Source organism: Callospermophilus lateralis, chromosome 11 (assembly GCF_048772815.1).
Source record: "Callospermophilus lateralis isolate mCalLat2 chromosome 11, mCalLat2.hap1, whole genome shotgun sequence".
Taxonomy (NCBI): domain Eukaryota; kingdom Metazoa; phylum Chordata; class Mammalia; order Rodentia; family Sciuridae; genus Callospermophilus; species Callospermophilus lateralis.
In genome coordinates this window covers 12,869,165-12,886,344 of record NC_135315.1, presented here as the reverse complement: position 1 = coordinate 12,886,344, position 17,180 = coordinate 12,869,165, and the positions used below count along the sequence as shown (strand labels likewise).

Genomic DNA, 17,180 nt, shown 5'->3' with positions numbered 1-17,180 from the left:
GAGAGGTGAGCTCTACCTCTTGGAGAGAGGAGTATAAAAGAATTTGCAAAAATATTTCAAACCCACAGCAGGGGAGCCTGAGACATGTGGGAGGAAGGATGTCAGCAGGTGACAGATGCCTACCTTCCTATCTTTATAATTATTTCACTTATTTGGTAGGGGAAATTTTTTGATGCAATATCATTTGAAGGTAGAGGAGCCAAGATTTCGGAAATTCAGTTTTTTTTTTTTCCTTAGAGCTGTAGATATTTAGATGTTCCCCTGAAAAGACACCCTTGGCACCAAGAATGGAAGGGCTCTTAAAACAGGCACAGATTTGGTTAGACCCTGTGGGAGGCAGCTACTGACATGGCTCCCACCAGCCCCTACACCTGGTACTATGGCTTTGCTTGGTCTCTTCTCCCTGGCCCTTGTGACTTGCTTCTGACCTATGGAATGCGGCAGAAGTTAGGTGGGCCCCTCTGAGATGAGGTGTGAAGGGCTGTGTTTGCGGTCCTGCTGACATCTCCCTCCCGAGGCTGCCCTCTCAGCCTGCATGCATCTGGGAAGCAGGCAAGGGGCCCAGGAGGCCAGGAGCGGAGGGCTGCCTCTGGCCAACAGCCAGGAAGGAAGCAGGGGCTCAGTCTCACCACCAGGAACTGAGTCCTGCCAACATTCACAGCTGCCATCTTGGAAGCAGATCCTTCCCCAGTGGAGCCTTGGAATGTGGAGATTCCCAGGTGCAGCCTGGGAGGGCCCCTATGCCACAGGCACTCAGCTAAGCTATGCGGGACTCCAGACCCTCAGGAACTCGGGGCAGGGTGGTGGGGGTGGTAGTTAAATGCTGTGGTGTTCAGTCACTAACCTGTGGGGTAATTTTTACAGACAATGCATCAATTATTTACATTGTACATAAACTTAACACTGAAAATATAGCTACAGTATTTGGCATTGAGAGAAATGGTCTAAGCATTTATAAAATAAAAAGTCCTACCTATTTTTTTTTTCAGCACAAAACTATTCACTTAAATCTATGCATTTCAAAATGAAAATATTTCCCCTTCATTTTAGCTCACATATACATAAAGATTTTCATGAAAGAGATATGCTTAAAATGGAAACTTACTGTTCTGCTGTGGTAGGCAGCCTCCACAACACCCCCTAATGTGCCCCCACCCATGGTATTCAGGTTTTTATGCAATATCCTCACCTTGGGCAAGTCGGGGAGAGGGCTTATTTCAAAAGCAGGAAACTCAGGTCGAGCATCCCGAATGTGAGAATCCAAAGCCTGAAACTTTTTGAGTACAAAAAGAACACTCAGGAAGTTTTAGATTTTGGATTCCAGATTTTTGGATCAGGGATGCCCAACTGCTATGGGCTTTGCAAATATTACAAAATCTGAAAAACTCTGAAATCTCCAACACGGTCTGGTTCCAAGCATTTTGGACAAGGGATACTCAACTGTATGACAAAAGCGGTGGGGATGTTTCTTTCTTAGATCAGGTCATGGAAAGATTCTGGATTTGGCCTGGCGTTTGCCCTCTGTGGCTTGCTCTGATGGAGGCCACACTGGGAGCTGCCCTGTGGCGAGGAAGCCCTCTGCCAAGAGACTGCGGGGAATGAGTCCTGGGAATAGAAGACTTGGAAGTGAGGCCACCCCCATCAAGCTCTTAGATGACCACCCCACCCCTGACACTTTAATGGAGCCTGTCGCAAGCCCCAGGTAGCACCCAGTTCATTGAGGTCTGGATTCCTGGTCCAGAGCAACTGACATAATAAGCATCTCTTGTTTTCAGCTACTGCATTTCATGGTAAGTGTTTTCAACGCTAATACAAAATTGATGAAACTGTCCGTGTAACTCACAAGTTTTATATGTTCTACAACAGAAGGGGCTGTTTTAGAATATATAAAAGCCCCATGTGCTTGGCAGTCAAAGATATTTCCATTAAAAATAATAACAATAATACAACAGTGCACACATCCACAGGGAGTAGAACCTTGGAAGCCCCTGGCAGGAGGGCAGATGCAAGACCCAGTGCACCTGCCCCCGACACAGACAGGGCGGAAGGGCCCAACGACGACGAGGACTCTGGAGAGGGCCGTGTTTCTCTGCCCATGCTGGAGGAATCTCTCTCCCTCCTGTTCCTGGAACTTCTTTAGGCTGCCATGGAGCTTTCGATCGTCAAGAGATCAGACAGTCTGAAGAGAAATGTTTTCCCCAAGGACCCGCGACTCAGGACACCTCAAAGGAAACTCCTGAGGGAGAACGTGGGCTCAGAAGCAGGTGGAGGTCTAAGGTCCCGGGGCCTGTGAGTCCTGGGATCTCCAGTCCCAGCCTGGCTTCAACTCTTCACCCAGGGAAAACTAGTGGCATCCAGAACATGTCAGAAATGAGTGTCTTTTTCTTCACAAGACACCGGGAAATGCATGGAACAAAACAGTCCAGGGATTCTCACAGGTTGCTCCAAATGGATGTACAAGACACAGGGGTCTTAAGAGTCACTCTCTCTAAAGGGAAATATGTAGGGAATTTCAGAGGAGTGTGTGTGTGTGTGTGTGGGGGGGGTGCTGGGGATTGAACCCAGGGCCTTGTGCATGCAAGGCAAGCACTCTACCCAACTGAGCTATATCCCCAGTCCTCAGAGAAATGTCTTGACTGGGGGAGGAGGCAGAGGTGCATGGAGAGAGGTGGCTTGGGCTTTCAGAAACATCACTCCTTCTAGACTTCACAATCCCCTTCGCACTTTGGGTTCAAAATGAATTCTATCTGCACCGTCATGAGTAAGAAGCCACCCCACCACTCCATCCCAATAAAAAAAGGAGGTGAAGAACCGCAACACGGGAGGCAATTAAGAATTTCTTTCTCATAATTACGAAACAAAATTTCCAGAATGGAGAATGCGTGTCTCTCTATCTTTTCTCTCCCTCTCACATCAGCAAGGGGGCTCATGTTCCTACCAAATACTTTAAATACTTTGAGTTAGAAGCATCCCAGAGGAGGTCGAAATGGGATCCACACAACAGCTGGAAATCAATTTGTAAAAAATGTGTGGTTTCTGCTCCCTTCATATGGCAGATGAAGAGTGAGTGGTCAGAACCCAGTCAAACCTGAAGTCGCTTCTGCTGGGTGGCCTGGTCCTCTGTCTATGATGTCAATCTAGGAGACCAGGCCTGGGCCTCCAGTGATTCTTGTTACACCAAGGCAGTAGGAAGGAACCTACCACCTGAAGGTTGGTTCCCACATAAGCAAATTAATGCCTCTTTACTGCTCAGGGTCTGAGAGCCCAGGTCTTAAGGCCCAAGGGTGACTCCCACCTCCACCTCCACTCAACTTTATCACCTTGGGCATGGTATCCACCTCTCTGGGCCTCAATTTCCACCTCTGTGATAATTGCACGTGGAGGGTTTCCTCCCAGTTTCTTTGGCTATTGTTATGAACCAGCACAGCCCGGTGGCTTAAAACAATAGGCATGTATTCCCTCGTGGTTCTGCAGTCCAACATCAGTCTTACCAGGACAAAGACAAGTACTGGCAGCAGGACTGTGCTTCCTCTGGAACCTCTGGGGAGAGTCCACTCCCGGTCTCTGCCAGCTTTGGTGGCTGGGCTGCTGGCAGAGCTGGGCCTCTGACCGCACTGCTCCAATATCTGCCTCCATGAATGTTCTGCCTCCAGCTCCTCTGTCTGCGCCTCCGCCTTTGAGGACACTGGGGGTGGCATTCAAGGGCCACCTGGATAATCCAGGATAATCAAAAGCCTGAATTCAACAACATCTGCAAGATCCTTTTCCCTCAATAAGGCTACATTTACAGGTTCTAGGAACAAGGATATGAGGCCACTTTTCAGCCTATCACACAGCTCAATGGCTTATTTTTGAGGACTAAATGAGAAAATATCTATGTGGCACACAGTGAGCATCTCGATGAGTTCCCCTTTGTGAGAGCACCTGCCCAGCAGTATGTGTGCGGAACGGTGCTGGGGGTGGGTCTGCACCCCTGTACCTCATTTCCAGGAGGGAAGCAGAGACGCTCCACTTTGTTTTTGCCCAGGGAAGAGTTCGAGGGGCGCGCCCTCATCCGCACAGGCCAGATCAGAGTCAGTGGACTCTACCCTCCATCTTGGGACAGCTTGGGTATTTATTCCACAGATGATGACAAATGTAAGTAGCTGTGATTTTTGCCACAAACTCTTCTACTCTTCACTTCTGGGGAGTCTCCCTGCACAAGAGGTAGCAGAACGTTCCCTCGGGCTAGAGACCCACTACCATAGCTGGTCCAAGTTTGGCTTCTCTAACCAGCAAAAAAATCAAAGACGCCTTTGAGCACTCCATTTTTAAAGAACGACTTGGGATCAGCAGACAGGCCTAAGGAGAAAAGACGACAGCAAAGTGTTTTGCAAAAGTCTAAGCAGCCACGATACTTCGTTAGCATCTTCCAATATTCCCAGTCAAAATCTTCTAAAAGCTGTGTGCCTGTTTCATGTTAAGTGCTTTAGTATGTCTGCAGAAACAGAATAAAGTGGTTTTATTTTTTTTGGGGGGGGGCGGGCGGAGATGGTTAACAATCATTTGCCAAAGTAAATATTCTAAGTCAGACTTGTGGCATTAGGGTTCATTATTTATGACCTCAACGTGGAAATCACCATGGGTTTTTCAGGCATCTAGAAAACACATCCACATCCTTCTGTCAATATTTTGAAACTACGAAAATGACTTGATTTTCAACTGCCATTCTATGAAGCTAATACTGAATGGACAAGGGATTAGCCAGGGTGGACAGAATTAATCACAACACCTACTGTGGGAAAGTTTGGTCATTGGTAAATAATAAGAGTTGGCGAAACCTTCCCTCCACTCGTGGGTGACCTCAGCCAATGAACATTTAGTGAGCCGGGCTACAAGTCTCGGGCTATCCCAGAAGCTCCAGAAGAAGGTGACTCTTAAAAGGCCCTGCCCTGTGGGGAAGAAGACAATATGCAAATCACCCTGTGAAAAGTAACAGGAGCTGGGATTGGGGAATGGTTGCCACCCACCAGAGGACACAGAGTAGGCCACGTCAGCATCCGCTGGGGGATTCAAAGTAGGCAGGACTTGCCTAGGGTTTGAAGGGGAAATACTGCTTCACAGGTAGATAGTGGGCAGGGTGTCTTCAAGGTTCATTGTGAGCAAAAATACGGAGACGTGTCACGTGGGGCGTATTTGAGAGACACGCATATGGAAGGAAGCTAAGGGAGAAATGAAGGCGGAGAGGTGGGTAGGGCCCAAACCACAGGGACCCCTGAAAGTCTCAGTAAACTGATAAAGCAGGAGACTGAAGACACAAGAGAAGACAAGGGGCTCACCTTAGTCACCTTAGTAGAGGTTCTTACAATACATATGGTATGGAATAGTATTATTGGGAGATAGGCTGTAATTGGTTAGAGATGTATGCTGAAAAGCCTAGGGTAGCCACAGGAAAAAAAGGTACAACCATTTATTATGGGTTAAATTGGGTCTCCCCCAAAACATGTTCTGAAGTCCAAACTGCAGGTGTATATGAATGTGACCTTATTTGGAAATAGTGTCTCTGCAGATGTGATCAAGTAAGATGAAGTCATGCAACGTTAGGGTGGCCCCTCAATCCAAACACTGTTTTTATAAGGAAAGTGAGACCCCGAGGCAACAGGTACACACAGAAGGAAGACAGCCAGGTGAAGACAGGCAGGAATGAGAATAGGGAGCTACGAGCCAAGGACCACCAAGGACCACCAAGGACTGGGTAGTGAGTAGAAGTTGGGAAGAGGTGAGAAAGGACTCTTACTTGGAGCCTTCAAAGGGAGGCTTGCAGCTTCACCTCGCTTTCTGCCTATAGAAATGTGTGTGATTGCCAGGTGCGGTGGCGCATGCCTGTAATCTCAGTGACTCAAGGAGGCTGAGGCAGGAGGATCCCAAGTTCAAGGCCAAAAAGGTCTAGGGATGTGGCTCAGTGGTTAAGTGCCCCTGGGTTCAACCTCCAGTACCCATCCCTCCCCCTCGAAAAAAGGTGTGTGATTAAATTTTTGTTGTTTTCAGACACACTGGTAACTTGCTATGGCAGCCCCAGAAACTAATGTAGCTAAAAAGTCAATTGCAAATATAGAATAATTAAACATACTCAATTATCCCAAAAGGATGCAGGAATCAAAGAATTGAGTGCAAACAGAAAGAAGATAGCTGACATTAAATGTGAATTCAATTGCATGTAAATTAATGACTATCTCATTGTAAAATGGTGTAAAGTCCCCAATTAAATGGCAAGCACTGGGGCTGTGGGTGTAGCTCAGTGGTGGAGCGTTTGCCTAGCATGTGTGAGGCAAAGGATGTCACACTGAAAAGGCAAGGTTCAAACCACATGCTGTCTACATAAAATCCATGTTAAATTTAAAAATAAAAGGATAGGAAATTACATACCACATTAACATTAATCCAAAAAAGCTAGAATGGTTATATTAATACCAGATGATAAATTTCAGAGCAAAATTAATTGAGGAAGGTTTTATTACCATGCAAAACCTGCTTTTTTCCTTACATAAAAACGAAGTTGATGATTTTCCAATTGCATTACATATTAATTATCACATATTTTCAACCAGCATTTGTTGAATATTTGTATTCTGCTGGACATACTAGGCTCTGAGTGTGATTTCTATAATGATGAGATTTTTAAAGTGTTCTCCTCTTTTTGCATCTGTGATTAGAAAGGTGCTTGACTGTTTTCCTTGAAAAAAGCAAATACTGCCAGTAACAAGAAGCAAATCCACATTGACAACGCCTCAGGTGGTTAAGCCCTTTTTCCTCATTAATTCTTCCTACATTTTGTCTCCTACTAGAGACAAAAGCACCAGTAAACCTGCAGTAAGAAATGCACAATACGATGTCAGGATAAAACCCAGCAGTCTCCGTACAAAGATGCAAACATTTTTTTTTTCTCTTAAATTTACGAGTGCAAGGTATGTAGACAGATTTAACTCTTGGAGCAGCAAAAACAAGTAGAAAGTAAGATTTTCAAAAGCTCCAAGCTCAAAAAGAAATATCTTTCAACATGGGCTTAAGCCCAGGAGCAAGTCTGGCAATCAATAAATATTTGATTGACTTCAATCATGTAACCTGAGGCAAGTTACTTAACCATTTCCTCATCCGAAGATAACAGTAACCCACTTAGGGCAGTTAAGATCATTTACTTTTAGAAATCTATGGGAATCATTTCTTTGAATAAAGATGACAGCAAGTCCCAGAACAAGTCGGCTTCAGGCACTCTTGTTGTATGGGAACACTCCACGTTTTCTGGACAATGAATATTTTCTTTTTATGTACTAAGGTTTCTTTTTAGTTTTTCCTCTTTTTTAAAAACCAACATGTGTATAAATATTTCTACATGTATTTTATTTTTTTCCCCACGTATCTAGATTTCACTTATGTATGCATTTAAATTAACTCTATGGGTGTTCCACAACAGCATACATAGAGATAAAGCTCTTCCGAAGAAATTGCCTTCTAATCTGACTTCTACCGCTCCCAAAGACTTCCTGTGGAAGGCAATTTCTTCTAAAATAGTCATAATTCACATCTAGCTCGACCTGGAGAAAAGTCTTTCTTGACTTTTTGCCATGGTTGAAGGTATAGAATCAGAGCTTTATCTCATTTCAAAGAGTTTTACTTGGTTTGGAAACAGATACTTCTTTGTTCTTTTTCTCCTTGTAATAGTTCCATTTTTTTCCTGAGAATATGTCACACTCTCTTTGTTTTTGTATTTTTTAAATATTTATTTAAATTTATTTTTTATTTGTTCTAATTAGTTATACATGACAACAGAATGCACTTCAATTCTTCTATATGTATTTTCAATACCTTGTTTTCTTAAACAGAGTAAATCATTACATTTCAACATTTTCACAATGATGACAACACTGAGCCTGAATCCGTATGTATACTACTGAGGTTCACAGCAATGGGTGTGTGAGCTATATAGGGCTCTTGCTCCTACACCAAATGGCCCTGTGCAATTTTGTTTCTGTACAGTCATTGAGCCTGCTCTCAATGGGTCTACCGTTACATGCCCTCCCATTTTCTGTTTCTGACATTTAACACAGAAAAGCTAGTAAATCAGGCTGTTTTAGGAAGTGGACCTTGGGCCTTTTCTAGGGTGTGGTGGAGGGTGCATGGCTGTGGGGAAGCCCATATGATTGCAAGGTGTCTGGCACTGCCCAGTGTGACTTCAGCATGGCGCCATGTTGCTCCATATCAACTACTGTGGACAAGGTGGGTCCCATTCATTTCCTTTAGTTAATCTCAAAAAACAAAGAGTTCTTGATACCACCAGAAAAAAGTCTTACATCACAGTAACTTATGTGCTTTAGTGTCTTACAGTTTCCCATTATATAAATAAGAAAATGAGTAGGGTTTTAGTGAAAGGGGAGAAAGAAAAGAGCCACATGGTGTTAAAAGATGCCAGGAAGCCAAGGAACACTGGCATCCTTCTGAACATTCAATTAGTCAATTTCAACTCTGCTACAAGGAAACTTTCCCCAAATTATATTTTATATAAATATGTTAAGCTTCATTTGCTTCACAGACGTCTGTCTCCCTACAAAAGAAATAAGCAGATGACCACGTAACAGGCAAAATTTATAATGTGTCAGGTGCTAAATCAGGCACATTGTATTAAACATTTTACTGACTATAAACAAGAGCAGAAATTATAGATGTATGTAGCTCTGGAAATTGAATGAAAATAGCAGCATAATTCAATGCTAATTAGATGTCCATGGACAAAACAATCATTAACTCTTCAGCTGTAACTCCGAGGTAGTTAATGACTGTAACATTTTGCAAGTAACAAAAGTTATCTGAAAATACCTCATTGACTCATCAAAATCTGTCTTTAAAATGCTAGCCCCATTCTGTGAAAATTACATGCACACACTAGCAATGACCTGCCACACATACTGTAACTGCAATCCAGTAAAACAAATATATGTGCTAATTGGCACTTTATCATTTAATCATCATATTTCTTCAGGAGAAACAAACAAGATGGTGAAATCGCCCCAATCTGCTTCCACTGGCCTCCCCAGCCCTCTTCTCCTACCACAGACTGTTTTTCTTTCTTTTCTTGAACATAGTCCATTTTATTGACCATTAGTGTATTTACACAGGCCAGAGGAGGGATGGCCCAGGCTTGCAGACTTCTGGGGGCTTCGGGTTAAGGATGAGCTCCTAGGGCCTTGTGGCAGAGAGGGAGCGTGGCTTTGACCCACCCTTACCCCCAGGCCTCCAAGGGAGGCCCAGAAGTTGAGTAGCATTGTTTGCTAACCCCTCCTCTCACAGAGCCTAGGTGTCCTGGCTACTAGGGCTCCCAGCTCCTCAGGTCTGTGAAGAGGAAGAATGAAGGGAATGCCCCCAGGGGTCGAGAGGTGCAGAAGCCACGGGGCAGAGGTGGTTCCGGGACTGCCCTATTGTGCCAGCTGCTGCTGGGTGACAGCCTCTACCTGGTATGCATCTGGCCTGCAGAGAAGATGATATCAGGCCGAGCTAGCTAGCTAGCGTTTGCCTTTTATGGGTTGTGTGTTTTCTCACCTGAGGTGGTAGTTTAGTGGGGTGGAGATGGGGTGGAACAGAGGTCACTGGGAGGAGAACTCCGGCGTGACATGACAGGTCCTTCACATCTAGTACCAGGTCAAGTGTCCCAGCCAGAGCCACACCAACAGCCAGAAGGAACTGGAGGCTGGGCTTGCTCAGCACAGCTATGGGTGCCTGGAAGGGACAGCTGCTGCCTCCAGGGCACCTCTGTTGTGTTGAGCAGCACCGAGGGGATTCTGCTCTTCTCCCTTCCCTTCAGGCCCAGGGGCCAGTGCGGAGCCAGGCTGGTGCAGTCCACAAAGGCCTTGTTGGCCTCCTCTGGATCCTCTCTCTGGTCTTCAGGCCCAGGGCTTCATCCTGGGCTGGTTGAACTGCCTGAACTGCTGGGCACTGTCAACATGCTCCAACAGGGAGAGCTCGGGCCCTTTAGCGCCCACGGGGCCACCTTCTTCAGCATGGGGCCTCCCAATAGATCCCCCACGTGGGGGTCTGCCTGGGCCACCAGCAGTTCTGCTCATTCTGCCCCTCAGAGTGGATCTGCTCCATGTCTTTCTGGACAGCCTCAGAGCGCTCCACCAGCTCCCTCGGTCAGCACCTCTTTCTGGTGCAGCTCCATGAGGAAGCACAAAGGGGAGAAGGCTGGGCGGGGGTCCTTGTCGTGGTCCATTCCTGCTCAAGGGCCGAGCAAGTGATGTCAAATGCAGTTGTAGAAGCTTAAATGGCCCCTCCTACCGCCGCCTTTCAAGCTGTCCTGGACACACTGGGTGTTTTCTGCCTGCCCATGTGCTTCCCTGGTCCTTGTTTAAGGAGCTTGGAGAGGTCCTCCATTCTGGTAGGACTGTCCCTTTCTGGGGCCACAGAGTCCTTTTTCTCAGACTTGTTTCTACTCCCTCGGAGGTCTCCACCTCTGGTGACACTGTTGTCCAGTGGCTCTTGCTGCCCTTGCTCTGGTCCAGGCATGGGCCATGTGTCCTCTGCACACTGGTCAGCACAACAGTCAGCTGCTCCCTCAGGCACTGCAGCCGCTGAGCTGGGTGGGTGGCCTCCACAGGCTCTCCTAGGGAACCCTGCAGAGCTCCCACACTTCCCAACACCAGCCCCTCCCTGAATGCTCTGCACCACCCCACCCGCCCCCTTGGTCGACAGTGTCTCCTCCTCCAAGTCTCACTGTGGCATCTCTCCAGGCCCTTCCAAATTGCCACCTTTGCACAGAAAGAATCCCCCCCTGCACGGTTCTCAGCACAGTCCTGCGTCCCTCAACCAGGGGGATGTGTTCTAAGAAATGTGTTGTTAGGTGATTTGCTTCTTGTGCAAACATCAGCGAGTGTGCACAGCCTGCCACAGACCTGGGCTATTATGGCTCCTAGGACCATAATAAACAAAACAACACAGATTAAATCTAGCACAAGAGAAATGATTCACCGAGAGACACGGTAAACAAGAGACCCACGAGGCTGCTGCCAGTGACCTTGTAAAACATGCACATGTTGCAGTAGTACAAAAAACAATAAAAATCATACTAAGTACATAAAGCCGTGACCTAGCTGCTTATCACTATCAAGTATTATGGATGTGCTATTCTCTTATAGGACTCTTTGGGCCACGTCCCCTGACTATATGTCCACAGAAACTAGCGCAAAGCTTCTACACATAATGATGCCACCACACATAGCCTGAGTCAATTAGTTGCCAGCCACACCATGGAAATCCTAGGCATAAAGACAAGACCAGGAAAAGATCCTATTTTTAACCTTAATACAGAACAGTTCCTGTGGCCTCTCTACAATAATTTAAAGCTAGGGGGAAAAAAAATAGCTTGGTCTGCTTTGTATAAACTTCGGAAATATGAAACAGGAAGTTTTAAGGGCATGAAATGGCTTTTCCCTGTGGCTTCATATAGAACCTGAACTGCCGTGGAGCTCAGGGCCTCTGTGAATGCTGGCACCACCCCCACTGCGGGAGCCCACCTGCTGGCCTCCTGTGCGAACATCACCGAGTGTGCACAGCCTGCCACACTGGCCTTTGTCAGCCTCACATAGAATAAGTGTGGCCAAACCATCGATAAAATTCTGCTGTGGGCACCACCCCCCCAAACATTTTAAGGGCTTCCGGAAGCTGAGGGCCTTGACCTTTCACCGATCACCCAGAGGCCTGCACTGATGCAAACTCTTAACCGACTCAGAAAGTTTTACATGATGCCACTGCACATTTTTGCAGGGCTCATTCTGCCCGCGACCTCCAGAATCTAGATGGTGGGATCAAGTGGCGATATTTTTACTATTTTTCAGTGGCCACCTCCACTGGCTGCTGCGGGCACTAGTCTGGGACAGGCACGTGGGTTCTCACGTATGCCCGAGCACGGCGAGCAGCGGACGGAAGCTGCTCTGCGCAGCACGCGGGTTCCTACTCGCAGAGCTGCACAGTTATTTGCTGCCTCTGGATCCACCTTTGTTTGGAGGGTGGGAAATACTCTTCTTTCACATTCAAACCCAGAAGGGCAAAACCAACTTGGAGCCCCAGTCAGCTGCTCTTAGCTACAGAAGTCGATATAAGCCACAGAGGAATGATAATAATGATGATAATAATAATGAAGCCTCCAAAATCTTCTGCCTTCCTTCTCTCTGCAAGGCCCCTCAGTCCTTTTTAAAGAATGCCAGAGACAGGGCACAAGATAGGGGACTGGCACTTTCCACAAGACCTTCTTCTGGACTGACATCTGCAGCCAATGTGGTTTATTATCTCTGCTGTGGAAAAACAGCAAAGAACAGATAAAAATCTAGTTTCTCCAAACGCTCACTCTCACATCTTTGTTCAGCAACTTCCTCACTAGAGCTCCCACAAAGCAGATGGACTCACTTGAGAGTCTGTGCTAACCCTTGCCCTGCCCTGTAACCTGCATGACAAAGGCCGGTGGGCACAAGTGGGAACCACTAGGGAGGGCCGGCCACTTCCTACCTCCGAAGGGTTTCCCCAGACACCTGCACACCTTGACAGTAGGGCAGAGAGTGTGCTCCATCTTCCCAGCTGAGAAATCAGAGGGTCCAAGGCAGAGAGAGATGCATCAGAAACCATATGTTTAAGTAGCAGGTCTAGAGGCCAAACCATGATCCCTGACTCCCACGGACCAGGCACTTCCCATGTGCCGTAAGGGTCACTCTTCACAGGGGAGGTCTGTCATCTCTCTTATAGACAGAGACGCAGAGAAGTGAAGGACCCAAAGATGGGAGAGAGGGCGATGGCAGTGGCACAGGATCTACAGGTCTGTGCAGCCCAGGTTCCAGATTGCAGACGGTGAAGTGTCTGCAGAATCCGTTGCTCTGCCTCTGGTCCCACCGTCTCTCCACGAGGCCACCGTGGACCAGCAAAGTGCTGTGGCACCAGGGGCTGAGGGGCCCCAGGAGAGACCCTGCTCTGGGGCTGTTTCTAACCGCAGCCCCTCCACTGCGACCACCCACCCTGCCCACTGCTCTGGGCTGTTTATGAGACAGTCCCTGCTCTCCGGAGACCTCTGTCTGTGGGTTATGCATTCCCCTCCGAGAAGCAGACCCAGCACAGGCTGTCCCCGCGGTGCCCAGCCCCACTGGGGCTGTGCAGTCAGCGGCCCCCCCTCCGCCCCCTCATCGCCAGTCAGGGCTCCTGGCTCCGGCTGAGCGGCTCTGTGCTGAATGTTACCCTTTGTCTCAGAAGCCCTGGGCTGGCTCTGAAGGCTGGAAAGCCTGAACAACAAGGATGAATCAGAGTATTTATTTTTGAGGTTTTTCTCCAAGCTGCCTCTTCATCAGCTCTTAAATAGCAGCATTCAAGCTGCCACAGATACTTCCAGAAGTTTGCTGGCCTGGGGTTCCCAGGGGGTAGAACTTTGCCTTCCCAGCAACAAATGCAACAGCTCCACAGCACCCACCCCCCACGACTGGATTTCTCCAAGAGACGGGTGGCCTACATGTTTAAATTGATTGATTTTTTAAATTGTTTTCAAATCCCTCAGGTTGCATGAGCAATGCTGGATTTCTATTTCTAAGCGTGGTGACCTTTTCTAAAACTGTTTTATGCTTTTCACTCTTCCTTAATTGGTGCCACCTAAGACTGCCTCGGAGCCCGCTGCTTAATCCAGGACGTGGAAACTCAAACCTGAATCAGAAGACTCACAGTGTGGTTTTCGGATGTCAGATTTTTCATCTGAAAGTTAACCATTCTTATTCAGATTGGAAGCTTAAAACAATCCGCCTCGAAGAAGAGAAAGGCAAGAATCATGCACAAATCAGTAACTTGTTCTCTCTTGGTACATCATTTGACTGCCTTTAATAGAACAGAAAGGTACTTTTTGCCTAAAGCACTGGTTTATACCTGCACCTACACTATCTGACTGGAAGCACTCAAGACTGCGAAGAAGCCAGCAACGGTGAATTTCAGGCTGTTACACAGAAATACAATAGGTGAAACCGAGTCTCCAATTATGCTTATCTTAGTACATTTACATGTGAGCAGATGAGCATTGAGGGGGTCAGGAGAGGGGCCTGTTCTCTCCATGACAGTTTGGAAGGGCCAGGTCTAGAAGTGCATGTGTCGTGTGCCTGGGCCTGGATGAGAGTCTCAGGAGGGACTCTGACGGCGTGCACTGGCTGCAAAGCTGTGCTGCTCCCTGGGGGCAGCCCTCATGGGTCCTTCGGGCCCATCACACTGTCAAGAAATCTGTTCACTGGGATGCTTTCTGGCTAAATGCAGAAGTTTTTTCATTATGGTGCCCATTCCAACTTAATAAGGTCATTCTGATGACCCCAAAACCATTGGTGCCCACAAATGGACCAGAAGGGTATTGCCAACGATGAATGGGACCAAAAAAATAAAAACAGCCATCACTTACTATCTGCTAAACATTCTAATCTGATGCTTTAGTTCTACTCATTATTTAGCCCTCATAAAGCCAACCCAAAGGATTAGTAATTTCCTCACTTTGCAGAGGAGGAAAACTAAGCCTCAGAGAGGTTGAATAAGTCTGAAAGATGCATAGGTTGGGTTCCAAAGTCATGTTCTTTGCCTTGATCTCCAGATTGGCTCTGGGCTTTCACTACTCCTAAAATAAAGTCTTCAATGACATCAACAAAATAAAGAGGCAACACAGAGAGACACCTCTTCACCAAAATATGAATGGCTGAGAGCCTCAGAAGTGGGGAAATAGAGAAAACTTCAACTTTGTTCGGGGAAATTTCTGCACTTTTCTACAGCAAAGATAGGACAGGAAGAGAGCAAATCTTAAACGCTAAGGAAAGTCCTGTCAGTACTGGGTCTCGTGACTTTTCTCATGCCATGCCATGTGAAGTCCAAATGGCACTTGGAACACAGAGAATACCTGCCCATATGAAATCTTCCCAGCAACGTGACTCACCTGGGATATGCAATCTCAAGAATCCCAACGACAGACCTGAGGGACCAGCATCGAGCCTTGGGATTCCACAAGGTAATCGGATCTTAACCCACCTCCTGAAGCCCACCCTTGGAGCAGCTGGCCCACAGGTTTAGAGTTCACACTTCTTTACTTTCTCTATGATTCTTACCTGCAAGGTTCCACTCCTTGCAGCCCTAAATAATTTTCACCATAAATTACAACAATAACTGACTTTGTTGCAGGGGCACTGGAAAATTATAATTCTCAAAAGGGAAAAAGAAATTTGAGAATCTTGTAGATTTCTGCCATTTCTGACAGTGGGCAAGCATGAGTCCTCCATATCTCGGTGAATGTCAAACTGCTGTGAGTAAAAGCAGCTTCAGGAGCATTGGGGGTGGGGGGGGGGGCTTCCCTGCAACCCCAAGAATGAATGACTGAAACCTACACCAGAGATCCTGACCATTATCTGGGGTGAGCTACAGAAAGACAGCCAGGGCTCAGGCACCAAAGGGGTTAGAGGGTTCTAGAGGTTGGCTCTTTGAGGGCAACTCCCAGCGTGCCCAGCACTCAGCTCAGGGCATGCTCAATATAATACATACAGGAGGACAGTGGAACTGACAGGTGCTGGGCAACCACATCCTCTCTCTGAATCTGCCCAGGCATCCACAGGAATCTCCCACATAATCCACTGCAGGAAACTGTAATTCCCACGGGGGAAGAGCAGATGGAGCCTGTCTTGTTAGCCCTGGCTACTAATAAAAATGATAATAATAGCAGTAACCACCGCCATTTATAGCTGCTGTTGCTGTCGCTGGTGATGATAGTGACATCGACATCAGCATCCCTGTTGTACAGTCCCGAGGGGACAAGTAAGAAGTTGCCCAAGGTCACAAATTCAGGAAGGGGAGAAGCCAGGGTTCAACCCAGTCCTTCCGACTCTGAAGCTAACTATGTTTATGCTGCACTAATCCCATTTCAGATATTTTAATTTGCATCATCCTTCTTTTCCCAGAGTGCCTAATCTAATACACATGTGACCTCATAAAGCCTTTCCTTATGAGTTTTGTTTTCTGATCTGGTGTGTTTCTCTGAATGAGCCGTCTTTGATCAGGGATGGCTCCATCCAGACACCATGCTGAACTCAGATGGTCTGAATGGGACAATGCAGCAGGAAGGTTCTAGCACCCAGCTCACATCCCTCATGCATCCCACAGCACTGCAGTGCTGGCTTCTGATGTCAGGGTTGGCAACTGGGTGAGGGGACTTCCAATGCCGGGCTGGGAAAGCGGAGCGTATGCAAGAAAAAAAAGCAACGAGTCAAACCCCAGGTAAGGCACAGAAATAATGAGTGCATAAATATCAGAAGGCAGAAGCTAACAGCCACCCAAGGTCCAGGCAAGTAATTAATAACCAAAGGGGTGAGAATGGAACAGAATAAATGTCAGCCACCCCACATGTTCTAGGCACGGCACTGTTCCACACAGGTTTTCACTTTTATTTCAAATGTAAGCATTGACTGTAACAGAAAGTGAGTCAGGAAACTGGAGGAACAACTCCATGGCTACTTGGGCTCCTCCTCTTTAGAAGGAAGGGAATATTCTAGAAGACCTTATGGTCTCACAAGCCTCAGTGATCCTGTAACTGTTTTCCTTGTTGTTGAGAGAGCAGAGATGGGAACCAAGCAGTAAGGAGGTAACACTGGAATTGAGGAGGGAGGGACAAAGCCAAAGACAGGCAGGCACCAGTCATTCAGAAAAGGTATCTGAGGCTCGGGTAATTTGTAGACCCTCCTCAAGAGCCATGGTGTGTACCTCCTGCTCTGGTGAGAAGGCCAACCCCGGTAAGGTGGCTCAGCACAGATCTACTGGGGACACCTGCCAGAAGTAGAGGCCTATTGGGGAAGGGGTGAGGGGACGTGGGTCCAACATGGAGCATGCTAAAGAAGCAGCCCTGCCTGTTCACGCTTCATGAATTATCCCTCAAGACACCAGCATGTTTCCTTTTCTGCCATGTGCCGGCTTGCGGTGAGAGCCCCTGGCCTGATGGACATGGAGATCAACAGATGGCCTATTTTCACTCAAGAATATCTTAAGTAGGACTCACCCTTCCTGAGTTTTCTCCATCTGGAAAAATATGAGACACGTAAGACAAGCGTAGAGATGGGCAGTGAAGAGCTGTAAATTCACAAAACTAATTTCAGGTGCTCGACTCTGCCTGACCCTTA

General features: G+C 47.1%; 1 protein-coding gene and 1 non-coding gene across 2 annotated transcripts in view; both read right to left on the bottom strand.

The window, feature by feature from the left end:
- Positions 1-17,180, bottom strand: part of Prkca (protein kinase C alpha) — a 392,576-nt gene that overhangs the window by 196,090 nt on the left and 179,306 nt on the right. The window lies entirely within an intron of this gene.
- Trnaa-ugc (transfer RNA alanine (anticodon UGC)) lies at positions 2,541-2,614 on the bottom strand. Its single transcript has one exon. It is a non-coding gene; the product is annotated as a tRNA-Ala (tRNA).